Raw genomic sequence first — 14,642 nt, forward strand, 5'->3', positions numbered from 1 at the left:
GACAGTTTTCAGTGATACTAGATTACAAAACTCTCAAAATTAATTCAAACTAATGTTGATAGAAAAGGTATGCTCCTTAGAAAGCATATAAAAATATTTATCAGGAATTTGAAAGAGCTAAGTAAGGTAGCCCTGAACTTCTCTGCCATCAGTTAAAAAAAAAAAAAAGAAGAAAAAAAAGGTTAAATATTTCAGATCAGTAAGACTGACAAAACATCCTTATTCCTTTGGCCTGTCAGAATAAATAATATGGTAGTATTCCCTCAGAAATGATGTTAAAATTAATTAGAGATATTCATAAAACAACAAAATATCATGACTGAAATTATTCATATGACAACCTATTTAAAACAGGACTCTTCAAAGCCATCCATTCTTCTAAGGAATATGGCTGAGATGGTTGGATTCCATATTACAAAGATATTTTTCAATTATTAAAAAAAATGCAATAAATAGAGTTCACAATAAAATATAATACATAGAAAAGTCAACGAGTATCCTATACCATTTCTAACATTTGTGCAATCATGATCAGGTTCAACTGTTTGAAGCCTGGCACATTGGATACATTATTCCCAGATGCTTGAATTTTTATACAATGTTTCCACAAATTTTGATCATTATGTACCTTATGAAATTGCATAAACAATCTTTACTGCTCAATTATTGTTATACTGCACTGTAGCTAAGGCTTGAGGGGAAGAGAATCATTTTATGACATATACACCACATATTGTTGTTTTAGAATGGTCCCACCCTAGATTTCTTATTGGCAATGTTTATTTTAGTAATAAATTAGTTGATTGGTGATTCAATTGCTAGCAGATGCAAACATTTTGTTAAGGAGTATTCATCTGAAATTAGAAATACAGCAAGACTGTACTTTAACAACAACTTCTTAGCTTAATTTTTGCACGCAATYGGATGTTTAATTTTAACATTTCACTGTTACACACATACAAATATATATAAATATATAACAGATAAAATTTCATATATAAATAYATATATAAGCAAACCCTTTTACATAAACAGAAAAAGAATAGAAATTGAAAGCAAGAGATTGCCTTTTAAAGCTTTATCTTGAAAATTCTTAAATCTGTGTATGGATAAGTGTCCAATGTGTGCCAAGTGTCCAAACAGGCAAACCAAAGTGAATAGCTGAACTCACACAAGCAGTCTTATATACACACGAGTGTTTCAAGTAACAACGAACAGGACAATACAATTTCGTATTTCACCAAAGCAAGCACAATATTAGTAGTAGGATGGAAGTAGGTATCATCTATTATGATGCATATTCTTAATTTTTTTTTTTTTTTAGAAGAAGAAGAAGAAGAAGAATTGCCTCATATGAGGATAATCTTTCAGAACTACGCAGAAAATCAATGAAAGAAATGGCACCTTAATTTGTAAATCACGGTACATACAGTTGGTTAAAAATTGGCAAAGGAGCCTGGAGCATGACACTAACATTCCCTTCCCCCCTCCTCCAATTTTCTGTTGACCTATTTACTCTCAAACTCAATATAAGTTATATATATAAATACACACACATGCAATTTTATCATTTCCCATTTTGAAGGAAATGAGGAATTAAGCTGGGTACATAAATCCAAAGTGCATTTCCTCTAAACACATTCTTCCATAGATCTCAATCCACATTCTCCATTCTTCAGAAATGCAACAAAGCAGATCAGCCACACTAAGATGCCAACAGTATTTTTCATACATGTGTGTGTGTGTGTCTGTATATATGTATATGCCTATTTTTCTTAGCATCTTGAATGCCCTTTTGTGTTTCAGGAGCTCATTGGCACAAAGGCCTACACAAACCTATTCTACAGCATTTACGTAAACCCAGAAGGCAAACACGTATCAAGATCACCACGCAGAAGATTGTGCACCAGTCTGCAAGGTATTCTGAAATTCACTGATAAGTGCTGTTAGCTGAAATTTGTCRTGGGCAAATAAATACATGCTGGTACTTTCATCATTTCAGAGGCCACCTTACAAACCAGTCTCATTAAAATGAAACAAAACATCACTTAAACAGTAACTTGAAAAATCACAGCCAAGGATTTTTTGTTAGGCTTTTCTGGGTTTGCTTTAATTTTAGCTTTGTTTATATACATCAATTCAGATTTTTTTTTCCACTTAGGAACGTTCATTCTAACAGAAAATTGGGATTTTTTCTGTCTCTTAAAAATCTATGTGCCACCATGAATTAAGGCTGAGCAGTGGCCATAGAAAATTATCCTCATCTATAGATAACTGTTTCCTTCCCCCCCCCCAAAAAAAATCTCTCCCCCCTCCCCCAAATAACACTCTGCATATTCCGTATGTGTCTCTAACTCAGGAGACTCCCAGTAAGTAAACTTAGAATAAACCAAAAGATTCTCCCTTCTCCTCATCTCTTCCAAGGACCACTAAATTCTGTGCATCAGTTGACTAGATTATACGACGAACAGGATTTGGCAAAATATTCAGCACCGACTCATCCACACCAATGTCTATGATACAGAGTGCTGTGCATAACTAAAACACACCATCACGCTGACTACCAACGAAGAGTAACAAACTACAACATAAATACACAATACCTAGTGGCTTAAAAACATATCTCCAAGATTTCTTTAATTTTCTTTGAAATAGAATAATGGAGGAAATTTCAATTTTCAAAGTTACCAGAATGTTTAACTGATTTGCTACAAAATTATTTTACATAATTATTTCAAAAATTAAATGTTTCTAAATATTTGTTCTTTCGGGAAAATACACATCAGTGAAAAAACAGATCATAGGTTGTTAAGATCTTTACAAAATACAAAAAACAGATCGTCTATATATTGGTTTAAGACTGTTGCTTCTAAAATAAATTTTTGTCAGGTCCTATTGTCATGGAAAGATTTGAAATATATCCTAGCTGCAGTAATAGCAACATCCGGTTCTCTGCCGTCCAGCCCCATCTCTTCCTCCTCTCGCACAGAAGTAGTGATCCTGGCAGCCATCTCCCCCGTCTCCGTGCCAGGCAGCGCAAGCGCAGGAGCTGGCCGCCACCTTCTCCGGAGAAAAGGCAGGGAGGGTGGACTATCTTTGCTGAGGAGTTTGCATACCACAAGGGGCAGGCATGGCACATTTGAAGAACCCTTCCTACAAGCCATCCAGCCCATCAGCTGCTCATAAGTTGTGAGTAAATGTTCAGAATCTCTATTTTTTGTATTGTGTCTTCAGTGAGCTTGGTAACGGGAAAAAGTTGAAAAAAGAATTCAAAAATCACAGGTAGTGGATAGCCATCATTAAAATTGGCCTTTTAAGCAAATCTGTAACACAAATGGGGTTATGTTTCTAACTTGTTCATTATAATATAATTTTTATTTGGCTATTATGTAAACTTTTACTTGTCTATTGATCTGCATCCTAAAAGATAAATTATTTCTACTTCTTTAAAGTTAGGTAGTAAAATACACACACCGAAAGACTTATGGTGGTAATAAGACAAGAGAAGTTGCTTGGATGTTTGCTGTGCTGGTGACATGGAAAAACAAGTAGTTGTTATGGTTGCTTTCAAGACAAAGCAAATGGGAACTTCTGAATCGACGCTTTGCTGAACTGCTGTCCTCACGTAGATTGCACTGTTCCATCTCATAACGTTAAACCCCATATTACAGTTTGGAAAAAGATGCGACTTTGGTTAGAGTCCGCACATGAGTCAAGTTCTATAGCTTCAAAACAAATGCGTCCTCATCCAGAACACGGTCTACAATTATATTTTCATCCAAAAAAAAATGGATCACGCACAGTGCTAGATACATTCATAAGCTGTATTGTCTTTAATATAAATAAAAACTTCTTATGCCATTCGACTGTATACATCAGAAGATATTTAATTTCATCCACAATTTACCTGCATGAAATCGAACTTGATTTTGCATCCATCAATCTCTATGGAAATAACAGCAATAAGTACTTAGCTGGAGGTGCAAAGTACCTTACAGAATCACACTTAGTGTCACATGCCTGTTAATCAAGACAGTGAGCTAGATATACAGTTTGTTTACAGCCTGCTTTTGATGACATACCTCATAACAGCATCAGAAGGGCTAATCTGTATAACCTGAAACGCACCTTTAAATGGGCTAAGAAAGCCACCTTTAAATTATGTCTGGCAGCTGTATACTTGCATGTCTGCATGTTTTTACAAGTACTTTATATTTTACATTGCATCAGCTCCATCACTTTGACTTTCAAATAGTCTGGGAATGTTTAAAAAGCATCCTGTATCTTTATTTGGAAAACACTACACAATGGAAAAAGAGAGCACATCACATTTTATTATAGCTTTCATTGTTTTATCCATTATTCRCTGTTAATATAATGTTTATTTGAAAAGTGTTTTCAACTATGTTTACATACATACACATACATACACAATAAAAATGACATTTAAATTCTGTCTGGTAACTACTGTTTTAGATCCTTATATAAAGTTCCACGAACCTGAAGAACTCTCACTAAACCAAGATTTACATAAATACATACATTTAAATAGTGGCCATCAAAACATCTGACTTCATGAAACACAAACTACAAGACAAACGCTACTCCCATGCAGTATGCCCAGGCTCTCCACAGAATAAGGGTAAGCACAAGGAGCCTAATAACCCACGCCTGACTCAAATTGCTATGGACACAATATCCATATTCTTCTGAACAGAGGAAAACAGGCATAGAAATGGAGGAATACAGCAGGGTACCTCACACAGGTACTCAGTGTTCAACTTTAATCATAATACTGGTATCAGCAAAATATGCTGAAATCCAAAACATGTATGAAATCCTAGGTTAAGACACGAACATAACTGACTGTCAACTCTGCCTATAAAACTAAATAACTTGAAAACTTTGAACACCTTGACTAACAATAATTTATTTTGCACACTGCAGGCAGAATTATTTGTAGCTCCATTGTTTCTCTAGGCAGTAAGAAAAGCCTTCACAATTCAAAACAGCTGAACACTTATTTTGGGTACTTAAACTTTCTAATGGAATGATGTTCAAATATTTTTCCACTTTAATACTGATACACAAAAAAATGCATGTTTTCAAGTTCAGGAAAGTGAAATCCATTTGCTGACATCAGAACAGCAGAACAGACTCTGAAATCCTTCCAACCAACCTCTTATACAGTCGGAGTAAAGTGCAGAGCTCGAGGATTTCCAGGGCACCAGTCACCTATAAAGTTACAAAGCACCAAAAGCTGAGCCTGGGTCAGCAAAAGACGACATGGCAAAACAGAGCAAACAAAACAAAGTGAAAGTTTACAACCTAAAGAAAGAGAGTCACATGACTCTAGTTCCTCAAGCTAGCTCTTCCCAATGAACAGAAGTAGTGCTGCAAGTTGAACCTGCATGTTGTGGTGCCTTAAGTTACCATCTCCCATTTATCTTTCTTCACCTCCGAGGCTGTAAGTTTCAGGTCACAAAATATCATAAGATCCACATGGTTTCCGCCTAAGGCAAGCGCTTACAAACCTCCCCCAAAAATAACTGTATATGATCAATAAGATATATTGAAATATAGCATCTGAAAGCAGCAGGCAGTAACAAGTGTAAAGCAGAAAGTATACAAATACTACCATTACAAAATAAAGGCTAAAATACATTGTCTTATCTGAAATCTCCCAACTTTGTACAGACAAAACTGCAAGGAAATACACATACATCAGATTTCAAACTAAAACTGTTGGTATTAAGAAAAGTCAACTTTATTTTATCCCTAAGATTTACATTCAGCTTTAAAAGTTTCCACTCCAATGGCATATCATACGAATTTCCTAAAATTCATGAGTGGCTTCAGGTCAGAGTGGTTCACTTACCAACCTGGTGTGTGCCATTGCAAGCCCTTTTCCCAGAGGATACAGCTCCATACAGAGTAGCTGCTGCCTGTAAAGTGTAGGTTGGCCGAAGACCTAGAGACCCACTATCCCTTATTATTCACAACAGATGCCCTGTTCTAGGGCATTTTCAGTTAGGAAGGAAAAAAAAATAAAGGCGGCACACATACAAAATAGATCACATGCTTATTTTTGAAGCAGTTTCCTTTACCTCTATTTTARGAGGTGGCATTGAGAGAAGCAGTAACATATCACAGTTGAGCCACTTCTTGAATGAAATTTTTGCAAGTGCTCATAGTTTTTTTTTTTTATTTTAAAAAGGGGGAGGAGAAGAAATTGCTTTTCTCAGTGATAAAAGAGTAAAACTCTTCTGCTCTGTCACAGCAGCATTCTGCTTCTTTACCATGTATTTACAGAAGATCAACAGCAGTGGATAACATAAGCCATTGATTCCACACTATGCAAACAGAGCTAATTCCCCCCCAACCAGTAGAGATTCTACTTCATATCTATGAATACTACCTATACTATTGTACACAACACTCAACCACATTCAAGCTATTAGTATTTTAGTAAATACGGGACTGTTGACAAGTCCTAAAAACTATTACTGCTTTTCCTTATAGAATCTTGCTCAACAAAAAGCCAAATACAGAAGAATAWCAAAATTAGCTGTGAATTGTATAATCCTATTGAACAATTTCACAGCATTTAAGACACTACCTTCCCCTCCTCACAATTCTGGATGTTAATCCACGCTGCAACCTGATTTAATTTTCCAGATGACAGGATGGGAATATGCTACAATGGTGTATTAGTGTAACTATGCTCTTCTTCTACTCTCAACTTTCCTTACATCATTAAGTGAAGAGTTCTGCTTTTTAAAGAGGCATGCTTAATTATTGCTAGACATAGTCAATCTCAAACTAGTCTGTATTTGAAGGATATGGAAATTATAAAACCAAGGAAGTTATTAAAAAAAAAATCAAAAGATATTGCCCACAGTTACAACATACAAAAAAAATATATAATCTAAACCATGTTGCTTCTGATAAAAGTCAGCCAATATTAGCTACAAATCATTCAGATGCACTAATCCCAAGTTGAAAAATACAATGGTAATTACTTCATTTTTCCTTCCTAAATTATTTAAGACATTAAATTCCTTAAGTTCTTACAGTTGCAACTTTTTTTTTGTCCCTCTAAAATTAAATGGACTTCCATTAAGAGCAACATCAATTTCAGCACCCATTACATGTTACAGTACTTATGCAGCATAACTAGAAAGTAATGTAAACTTCTTTCCAAACCTCTGCAAACTCCTTCATGTCCTGTATTCAGTATAGCTGCACACTCCTCCTTGCCCCTAAACTGCTGCAGACTTAGCATGCAGATAACATCTCAGAGTGGGGGAAGAAGGGGAGGAGGGAAAAGTGTGGATAGGGGGGTGGAGAAAAGAGGGAAAGGGAAAACCTACACATGTGAGAAGACAGCCAAGAAACCCCAGAACAAGTTTGGGCAGGGGGGAAAAAATAAAAAGTTACTTTTTCTGGATGTGAAGCTTTAAAGAATGAAAGATTAAAGCTTTAAAGTACTTTAAAATACTACTTACTCTAAAGGAATAAAACTCAGAATGCACCCAAGATGCAAAAGAAAATTCTATAAGAACATGTCTTACAAACTATAAATCTTTTGAAACTATAATGCGATTGAAACCATAAACACTGTCAGAATCACAGTGCTGGCTATTTCAAAAGAACTTGCAACTGAAGTTACCCCAAAATATTAATACATACAATAAGTATACATAACAGCTTCAATATTCAAACAACAACGCACCTGAGGACAGTATGCAATGAAAATATTCATGGAGATTACTAATCCAACAAACCGTTTCGGGAGGCAGCCTGCATCTTTGTGACTACTTACGCATAAACAGCAGACACTAACCTATTGTCTTCAGTTCCTGAAGTTTTTACAAATGTAGTACAGCCACCAATTAAGCGAAGCAACAAATACTACATACATCAGCTGTTGCGCAAATAATGAGTCCATTGACATTAACGCCATAAAAACAGACTTGAAAAGTTTGCCTCTTTCTTTAGAGAATATTTGGAAGTCTATTCTGTAATTGCCAAAAAACTAACTGGTAACAAGAAAATGATTTTCACAAGAGTATAATCTAGAAACAGAATATAAAGTTTGCAACTCTGAGCAGAATTTCGTGTATGAGTTCAGTAAAATGATCCAAAAGCAGGAAATACTGAAAAGAGAAAGTGTATCAAAGGGAACATAAAATATACATCATAGGAAACTGAGGAAGAGAGAAAAACGGGACAGATTAAGCAATTCCCTATGATTTCCATAACAGTCTTTCTATTATTAACACATCAAGAGCTAGGGGGACAGCAGAGAAGAAAAACTTTCCTGGGCCGTGTTCAGCAATCTCTTACATGTTTTTAAAAGTCCATCTAAAATAAAGCAAGCTGACAAGCTACAACTTCCTCATAGCTTTTCACATAAAGAAATTCTCTTTATTTTGGAGAACTGTATATAATTTTAAAATTCAAAAGACTGTGTACAGTACCAAAAACTGACAAAGAAAGCTAACAGCCCTAACTATACAAGAACTGTCAAAAATAGTATTATATTCCGTATTAGGCCTCCAAGCTAAAAATCCAAACACACACAGGTTTTCTTCTCCTTTCAACTACAATAAGTTTATACAACGGCTAAATCAAGCTCTTAAGTCAAATATTTGTAGCACTTTGTTTGGGTATAGCTACACCAAATACAAGATACTTTCCTATGTAAATGCTAACTTAGACTTCATATTTGATACATTTTGCCAAAATAGAAAGATTTCACAACAGTCAATCTTTTAATATAGGATACATTATGTCTGTACCTACTTTTTACATAAAACGCAGGCTAGGATAAAGAAACAGCTTGCCAAATTTTTAACCCACGCGTATTCCAATGAGATAAGGTAACTCTCTACTCAGTGTTACAAAAGCATGGGCCAACTCAAAACAATCGCTAAGAATTTCCAAGACTAGTGAAGCCAAGGTTAAAATTAGAGACCATTAGGGATGGGGAGGGGCAAGGAAATCAAAGGACTGAAATTATTGCTAATGCTTAGTTACATTCATTAACATTAGAGGACCAACACACACAGTATTATTTCTTGAGAGTATCTGTAAGACTGCAGTAACTTTGATGCCAATGAAAATGAAGAGAACCAAACTTTTGATTTACAGTCTTCTGTCTCAGCACAACCATTCCTCATTCGATGCACTGAATTCAAGATTGCAAAGTTTTTGCATACACAAAGCAGCTTGCTCTTCAATATGACAGAATATTAATTTATTATGAAAGTGCATACTAAAAAGGTGAATTAGATGATCACTGTCCTATGGCACAAAATTAAGGCACTTCAGGAACCCATGAAAAACAAACTTGTTTTTAGGAAGATACCGAGCTACATCAAAAGAAACTGATGAAACTCTAAGATTACAGAGATAATTTTAAATTCATTAAACAATAGCTGGTGAAAAACTTGAGTCTGACATATACAGCTGTATATAGAGAACTAAAGCCAAATCATGTTTTCAAGTATTTATGCTGTTTCTTGAACTGTTTAAACAAACTTACTTTACGTAGAAAAATTGCTTTCTGCTGATGAAACAATACTGGAGAGGAACAGACAATATCATCAGTTCTTTGCGCAATTATCCAGTTCCATAATTTGAAAAGCATTGTTACATTTATTCACTGGATGGCAAATATCTTGTTCCATTTTGATAATATTTTCCCACTATTTTTGCAGAAAATCTAAGCAGAAGAAAGCAACAATCAATGGCTGTGGAGGTGGAAGCCTCAGTTTCAAATGTATGTCTGTCTGGAGCACACAGTTGAGTCGTGGAGTCATAAAGACTGTCATTTCGTGTCTGCTTACAAGGATACAAGGCCAGTCAGTAAAAGAGCTCACTGAAAGGAGAGTGCGTTTTCACTGTAAATTCCTCTACATTGTGACTGAAAAAAGGTCACAGTCATACCTCTGTGAAAGCTGYCCTTAAGCTCCTGTACATCTGATGCAGCTGGGTTTCTAGCTACTCTTCTCTCATCAGTTTTCCAGTGCATGAACTAGTCCATCAGCAGCTTTATGATCCATTCAGAGTAAATCTTAAATATGAAGCTTATAGCATCAAACCCAACTTCCCATCTAAGGGGGATTTGCTTAAATTCATTGTACAATCATGTGAAAAATACTCAAGTACAATGAGCGTGAAACAAACTACACTGACTTCTTGGATAAAAGGACTGGAAAATATTGTTTAACTGTCCTTTACAGAAAGAAAGGCCTACATTAGTTTCCTGTTAGTAATTGCTGATCAGTAATTTGGGCCCATAGCAAGCTGTTATAATGTTCAGCTTGCCATTTAAGAGGTGTTCAGTGCTACACATCCCTTCCACTACAGGAAAGGAGCAGAGTTAAGAATGGGATTTCCAGTCCYCCCGACACTGTTTCGCCTTTGACAGAATCTGTTTTTCTGTTTCAATACCCTTTGAAAACCTAAAATAAATCACAAAAATCAACAGATGTTGAGAATTTGAAAAAAAAAAAAAAACCAACAAAAACTACTGACAGAAAAGTCAATTCAGTATGTTTTATTTCAAATCTATTCTATGGTATGAAGTAATTCCTTTCTCTCCCAAGGAATAAGATCAGCTCTTCCCTTCCAGAACATCAAGCTCTAATAGGAGCAGATTAAGAATCGGTGGGCTGAAGAAAAAGCATGTGTCAAAGCTCAGATATGATACATGATAAGCAAAAGGATATTGGAAAAGGTATGCATCAGAATAGTTAGACCCTTTTATAACCTAACATGTTCCATCTTCAACTGCTCATATGGAATGGTGCCAGATTTAATCAAAACTTTACCAATTCTTATAATAGAAGCTGTGAAACAGTTTTAACGCAAGCAGAGTGTGTGCGATATTTGATACACAGTTGGGGAATTACCCCTATATTAACTCCTTAATTCCTTTTGCTTCATCCATATCAAGAAAATAGTATAAAACCAGTTGTATAACAGTACAGATGATTTTCTCTTCTAATAAAGCTTTGAACTGTAAGAATAAGAGTGAATTAGAAGGCATAAAATAACTTCAGTGATAAAAAAAACTCAATTATTTCTTTACAAAGAGTAGAAAACTTTTAGTCCAGATTAGTTATGTCAGTATCATCAGTCTAAAATTTAAATCTAGAACTATAAAAAGGGGATTCATAATATAGAGTTAAATCTAAAATAACAGAGATCAAAAAAACAGAAGACAAAAAAGTACTTATTTCAAGTCTTGTTTGTTACATGTTTCTATCATCTTTAATTGAGGTCTTCAGATCTTTTATATGCAGCAGTTAATTACTTTAGTCATACCTCAAGTCCATATTAAAACATGGCTGATAAATCTTTCGAGTTGGCTTTACCATGCACTTAAGGGGATATTTCTCTTCATAACCATCTGTTCTTCAGCCAGCCCAGAAATTCAGCATTACTGGAAAGGTAAGTTAAACTCCAGGAACCCCACCAGCAGCAAATTTTGAGTGGATTATACTTTCATTTTTTTCCTGTAATTTTACTCAATATATTATGTAGCAGCTAAAACTTGTAAAAATACAATTAGGAAACATCCTATTTCAATGTTCAAGAAAGACAAAAAACCTGGCTTCCAAAATAAGAATTGTTTTAAAACATGTTTATAAAGGTTAAAAAAAACCATACATACTTCCAGATTACCTGCAATAATTATACAAAAGAGATCAAATGTAGAAGTTGAATAGGAGCACRTTCTTTAAGAAAGCTTTTTTAGAAAATATTTTTAAATTGAATTCTGCTCAATTAGTATATTTTCTCATAACCTTTTCACCAGCCTATAAATTTAATAGAGACATATTTTGAGTGCTCAGGTTACGAATACTGAGTTTGCTTTTCTCCTGCCTCTTTGTATTTATATTCTGAGACAGCAGAGTTGCCTGGTGACAGCCTCTTCACTTCAACAGCAGCTGGCAAGCCCTCCTTGTCTTGAAAATATGAAAGAAACAGTTAACTAATATTTCATGCTATGCTTTAAACATGACAATTTCACAGTACTAATACCACGTGGGGCAGGATTTACAAGATAAAAGATTTTTCTTAAGTCTCAGAAGGACTAAAGGAAGAAAAATAAACAAACCTTCATCACCTGTAACTAGCATGCAGCAAAAATTAATCCAGAGTTAGTGCATCATCTAGAGTTTAATAGTACCAGACACAAGCAGTGATAGTGAAAATCTTTCAATTTAGCTTATATTTCCAGAATGCGAACTCTGAAGTTAAGACCAAAGGAACTAGAGTTTTGACATTTTTACACAAAATGGTCACCATCTTTAATATTTACAAGACATGTATTTCAAATAGTATACATATCTGCTTTTTTCCTTGATTATTGTTTCTGCTGACAGGTCAAGCACATATAGTCTAATACAGTTTCTGCAAGCCAGCCTTTTACAGCAAAAATAGAAGATTTACATTTGATAAAATGCCAGTTTATGACCATCTTAACTCATATAAAACACTGACATGTTAATAAGCACTTCCATTAAAAAAAAAAAAAACCTTTATTCAATTACCTTTAAGAAAATTTTTACATAATGTCACATTTTCTACTTTCCCGTGTCAACCAGCTAATTTTTAATTCTCTTTGTTGTTCTGAAGAAAGCCAGGAAAAACATTTTAATGTAATACTGCTTTTTAGAAAAACTATATTACAAGGAACTCATGTAAAACCACAACATGGCCATGGCAATCAATCGACTACATTACAAAACCTAAAGGACTTGCTAATGAAAACAAACAGTATTTTCCAAAATACCACCAGAGTTTTTGTTACTAGAAAATACTTTGTGTTTTATAAACATTTTCCAAACTGCTATAGTGTCACCATTTTTGGTTTTAGTTTTAATGATGTTAAGGCTATTTTAATTTTCTAATAACCCATATTTTTCATGTATTACACAACATTTTATAGTCTGGAAATCTTTTCYAACATCATAATTCTTTTTAATCCCTTTCTAAAATTCATCAACCATAATAAATTCAGATAGACATATTACTAGGCAAATACATACAAGTACTATACAGATATATTCACTGTTATAGAGACTGTCACATTTCAGTTTTAATCTGAACTGACTCAAAGAGCACTCGGAACAAAAGTGTTCTAGCCAACCATAAGCTCTTCAAGTGTTGAACTAAAAAGGAAAAACAAAAAAACAAAAAACAAACCAAAAACACTACTCTTCAGCAATCATATAATTGCCTATACTACACAGAGAATATCTTCTTTGTTAAACATGAAACAGTGAATACTGATTTCTAAGCCTCAAGCTATGCAAAATTCATAATGTCTAAAAATCTGACCTTACTTTCATACTTTCTATATTGGTAGTCTCAAACTGTTTTCAGTTTCAAAGTTATCATATGTTACCTTAATGGAGTACCACCAGTTCCCAATGACACTGCTTTGCATTATTGATCTATACAAACACTCTTATGGCAATATCCTTGCACAGCAAGATGATTCTATAACAAACAAGCTATTCAGAATCGTTTTGGGTTTTGGTGGCCTCAAAATTGCTATTATTCCATATTTGTTTATTTTAAGATGCTTTGCTTTTTCGGATAGCACTGAGACAGAAAAAACATTCTGTCAGAGATGAAACTGTGCCATAGGAAACTGGCAATTCTGTTCTGAACTCTGCTGCTCTTCCGCAGCGGCCGTGACGCATGGCGATGAATGCCTTTCAAACGGCAAGCTGGACAGCTCTTTTTATACAAGAAAGTAACTAAAGACTGCAGCAGAAGACTCAACAGTGCCACACAGGAACATACCTGTTCATATTAAAAAGCCTTAGGGTTGTTAGATAGTGTTTATTTGTGAGTTTTGGTTAGCAGGAGATTGTGATTTCTACTACGAGCATGTTCATAAAGTGACGTTATATAAACTCTCCTATACTTCTGCTATAGGATTTCCAGAGACTTGAAGACTCTGCCTCTTTTACTCTTATGTTCAATAAATTATTACAAGTCTGAGGCTATATTACTTTCATTTTCCAAAGAATTCCTCTGGCCATTAAAAGAGGAGGGAGAAAAAAAATCTGAGAGCCTAAGACAAGAAAAAGGAGTAAAACACAGGTGTTTGTGATGGTTTCTTCATTTATGTAGCAGTTTGCAATTAAGGACAGACTTTCATACTAGCTTCATTAAATGTAATGACATTATGTGAACAAATGTGAAGACATTATTATTAAGAGTAACCCTACAGTTGTTGTTTCTATAACAATGACAAGAGTTTCATACCTGATGCAGGTATAACGCAGGTATACCTAACTACTGAAACCTATTGTAGAGGGTCCTAATTGACCAACAGTTTCAGTAGTCATCAACTTTCACATCACCTATTTTTTAAGGAATGCAAGACTATATGTAAAAGATAGCAATAATTGCATTGTTGATACACTTTAGAACTTAGTCCTGTACCCTTCAGTACTTAATTTCACCTTTTTGCTTCAACTTGAATTGAGTAACATTCCCTTCTCAAGTCAGATTCCCTTCTCAAGTCATCAGTTATACTATGTCCATGCTATCAAAATAGCAATGTAAATACATAAGAGCCATTCAGCTGGAAGTGAATTAAAAAAAAA

The 14,642-nt window shown here is 34.7% G+C and overlaps 1 protein-coding gene across 3 annotated transcripts in view; it reads right to left on the reverse strand.

The window, feature by feature from the left end:
* The window catches only part of DENND1A (DENN domain containing 1A), a 229,151-nt gene that overhangs the window by 188,317 nt on the left and 26,192 nt on the right, over positions 1 to 14,642 (reverse strand). The window lies entirely within an intron of this gene.

The sequence above is a fragment of the Apteryx rowi genome, unplaced genomic scaffold (assembly GCF_003343035.1).
Source record: "Apteryx rowi isolate R43461 unplaced genomic scaffold, aptRow1 scaffold_120, whole genome shotgun sequence".
NCBI lineage: Eukaryota > Metazoa > Chordata > Aves > Apterygiformes > Apterygidae > Apteryx > Apteryx rowi.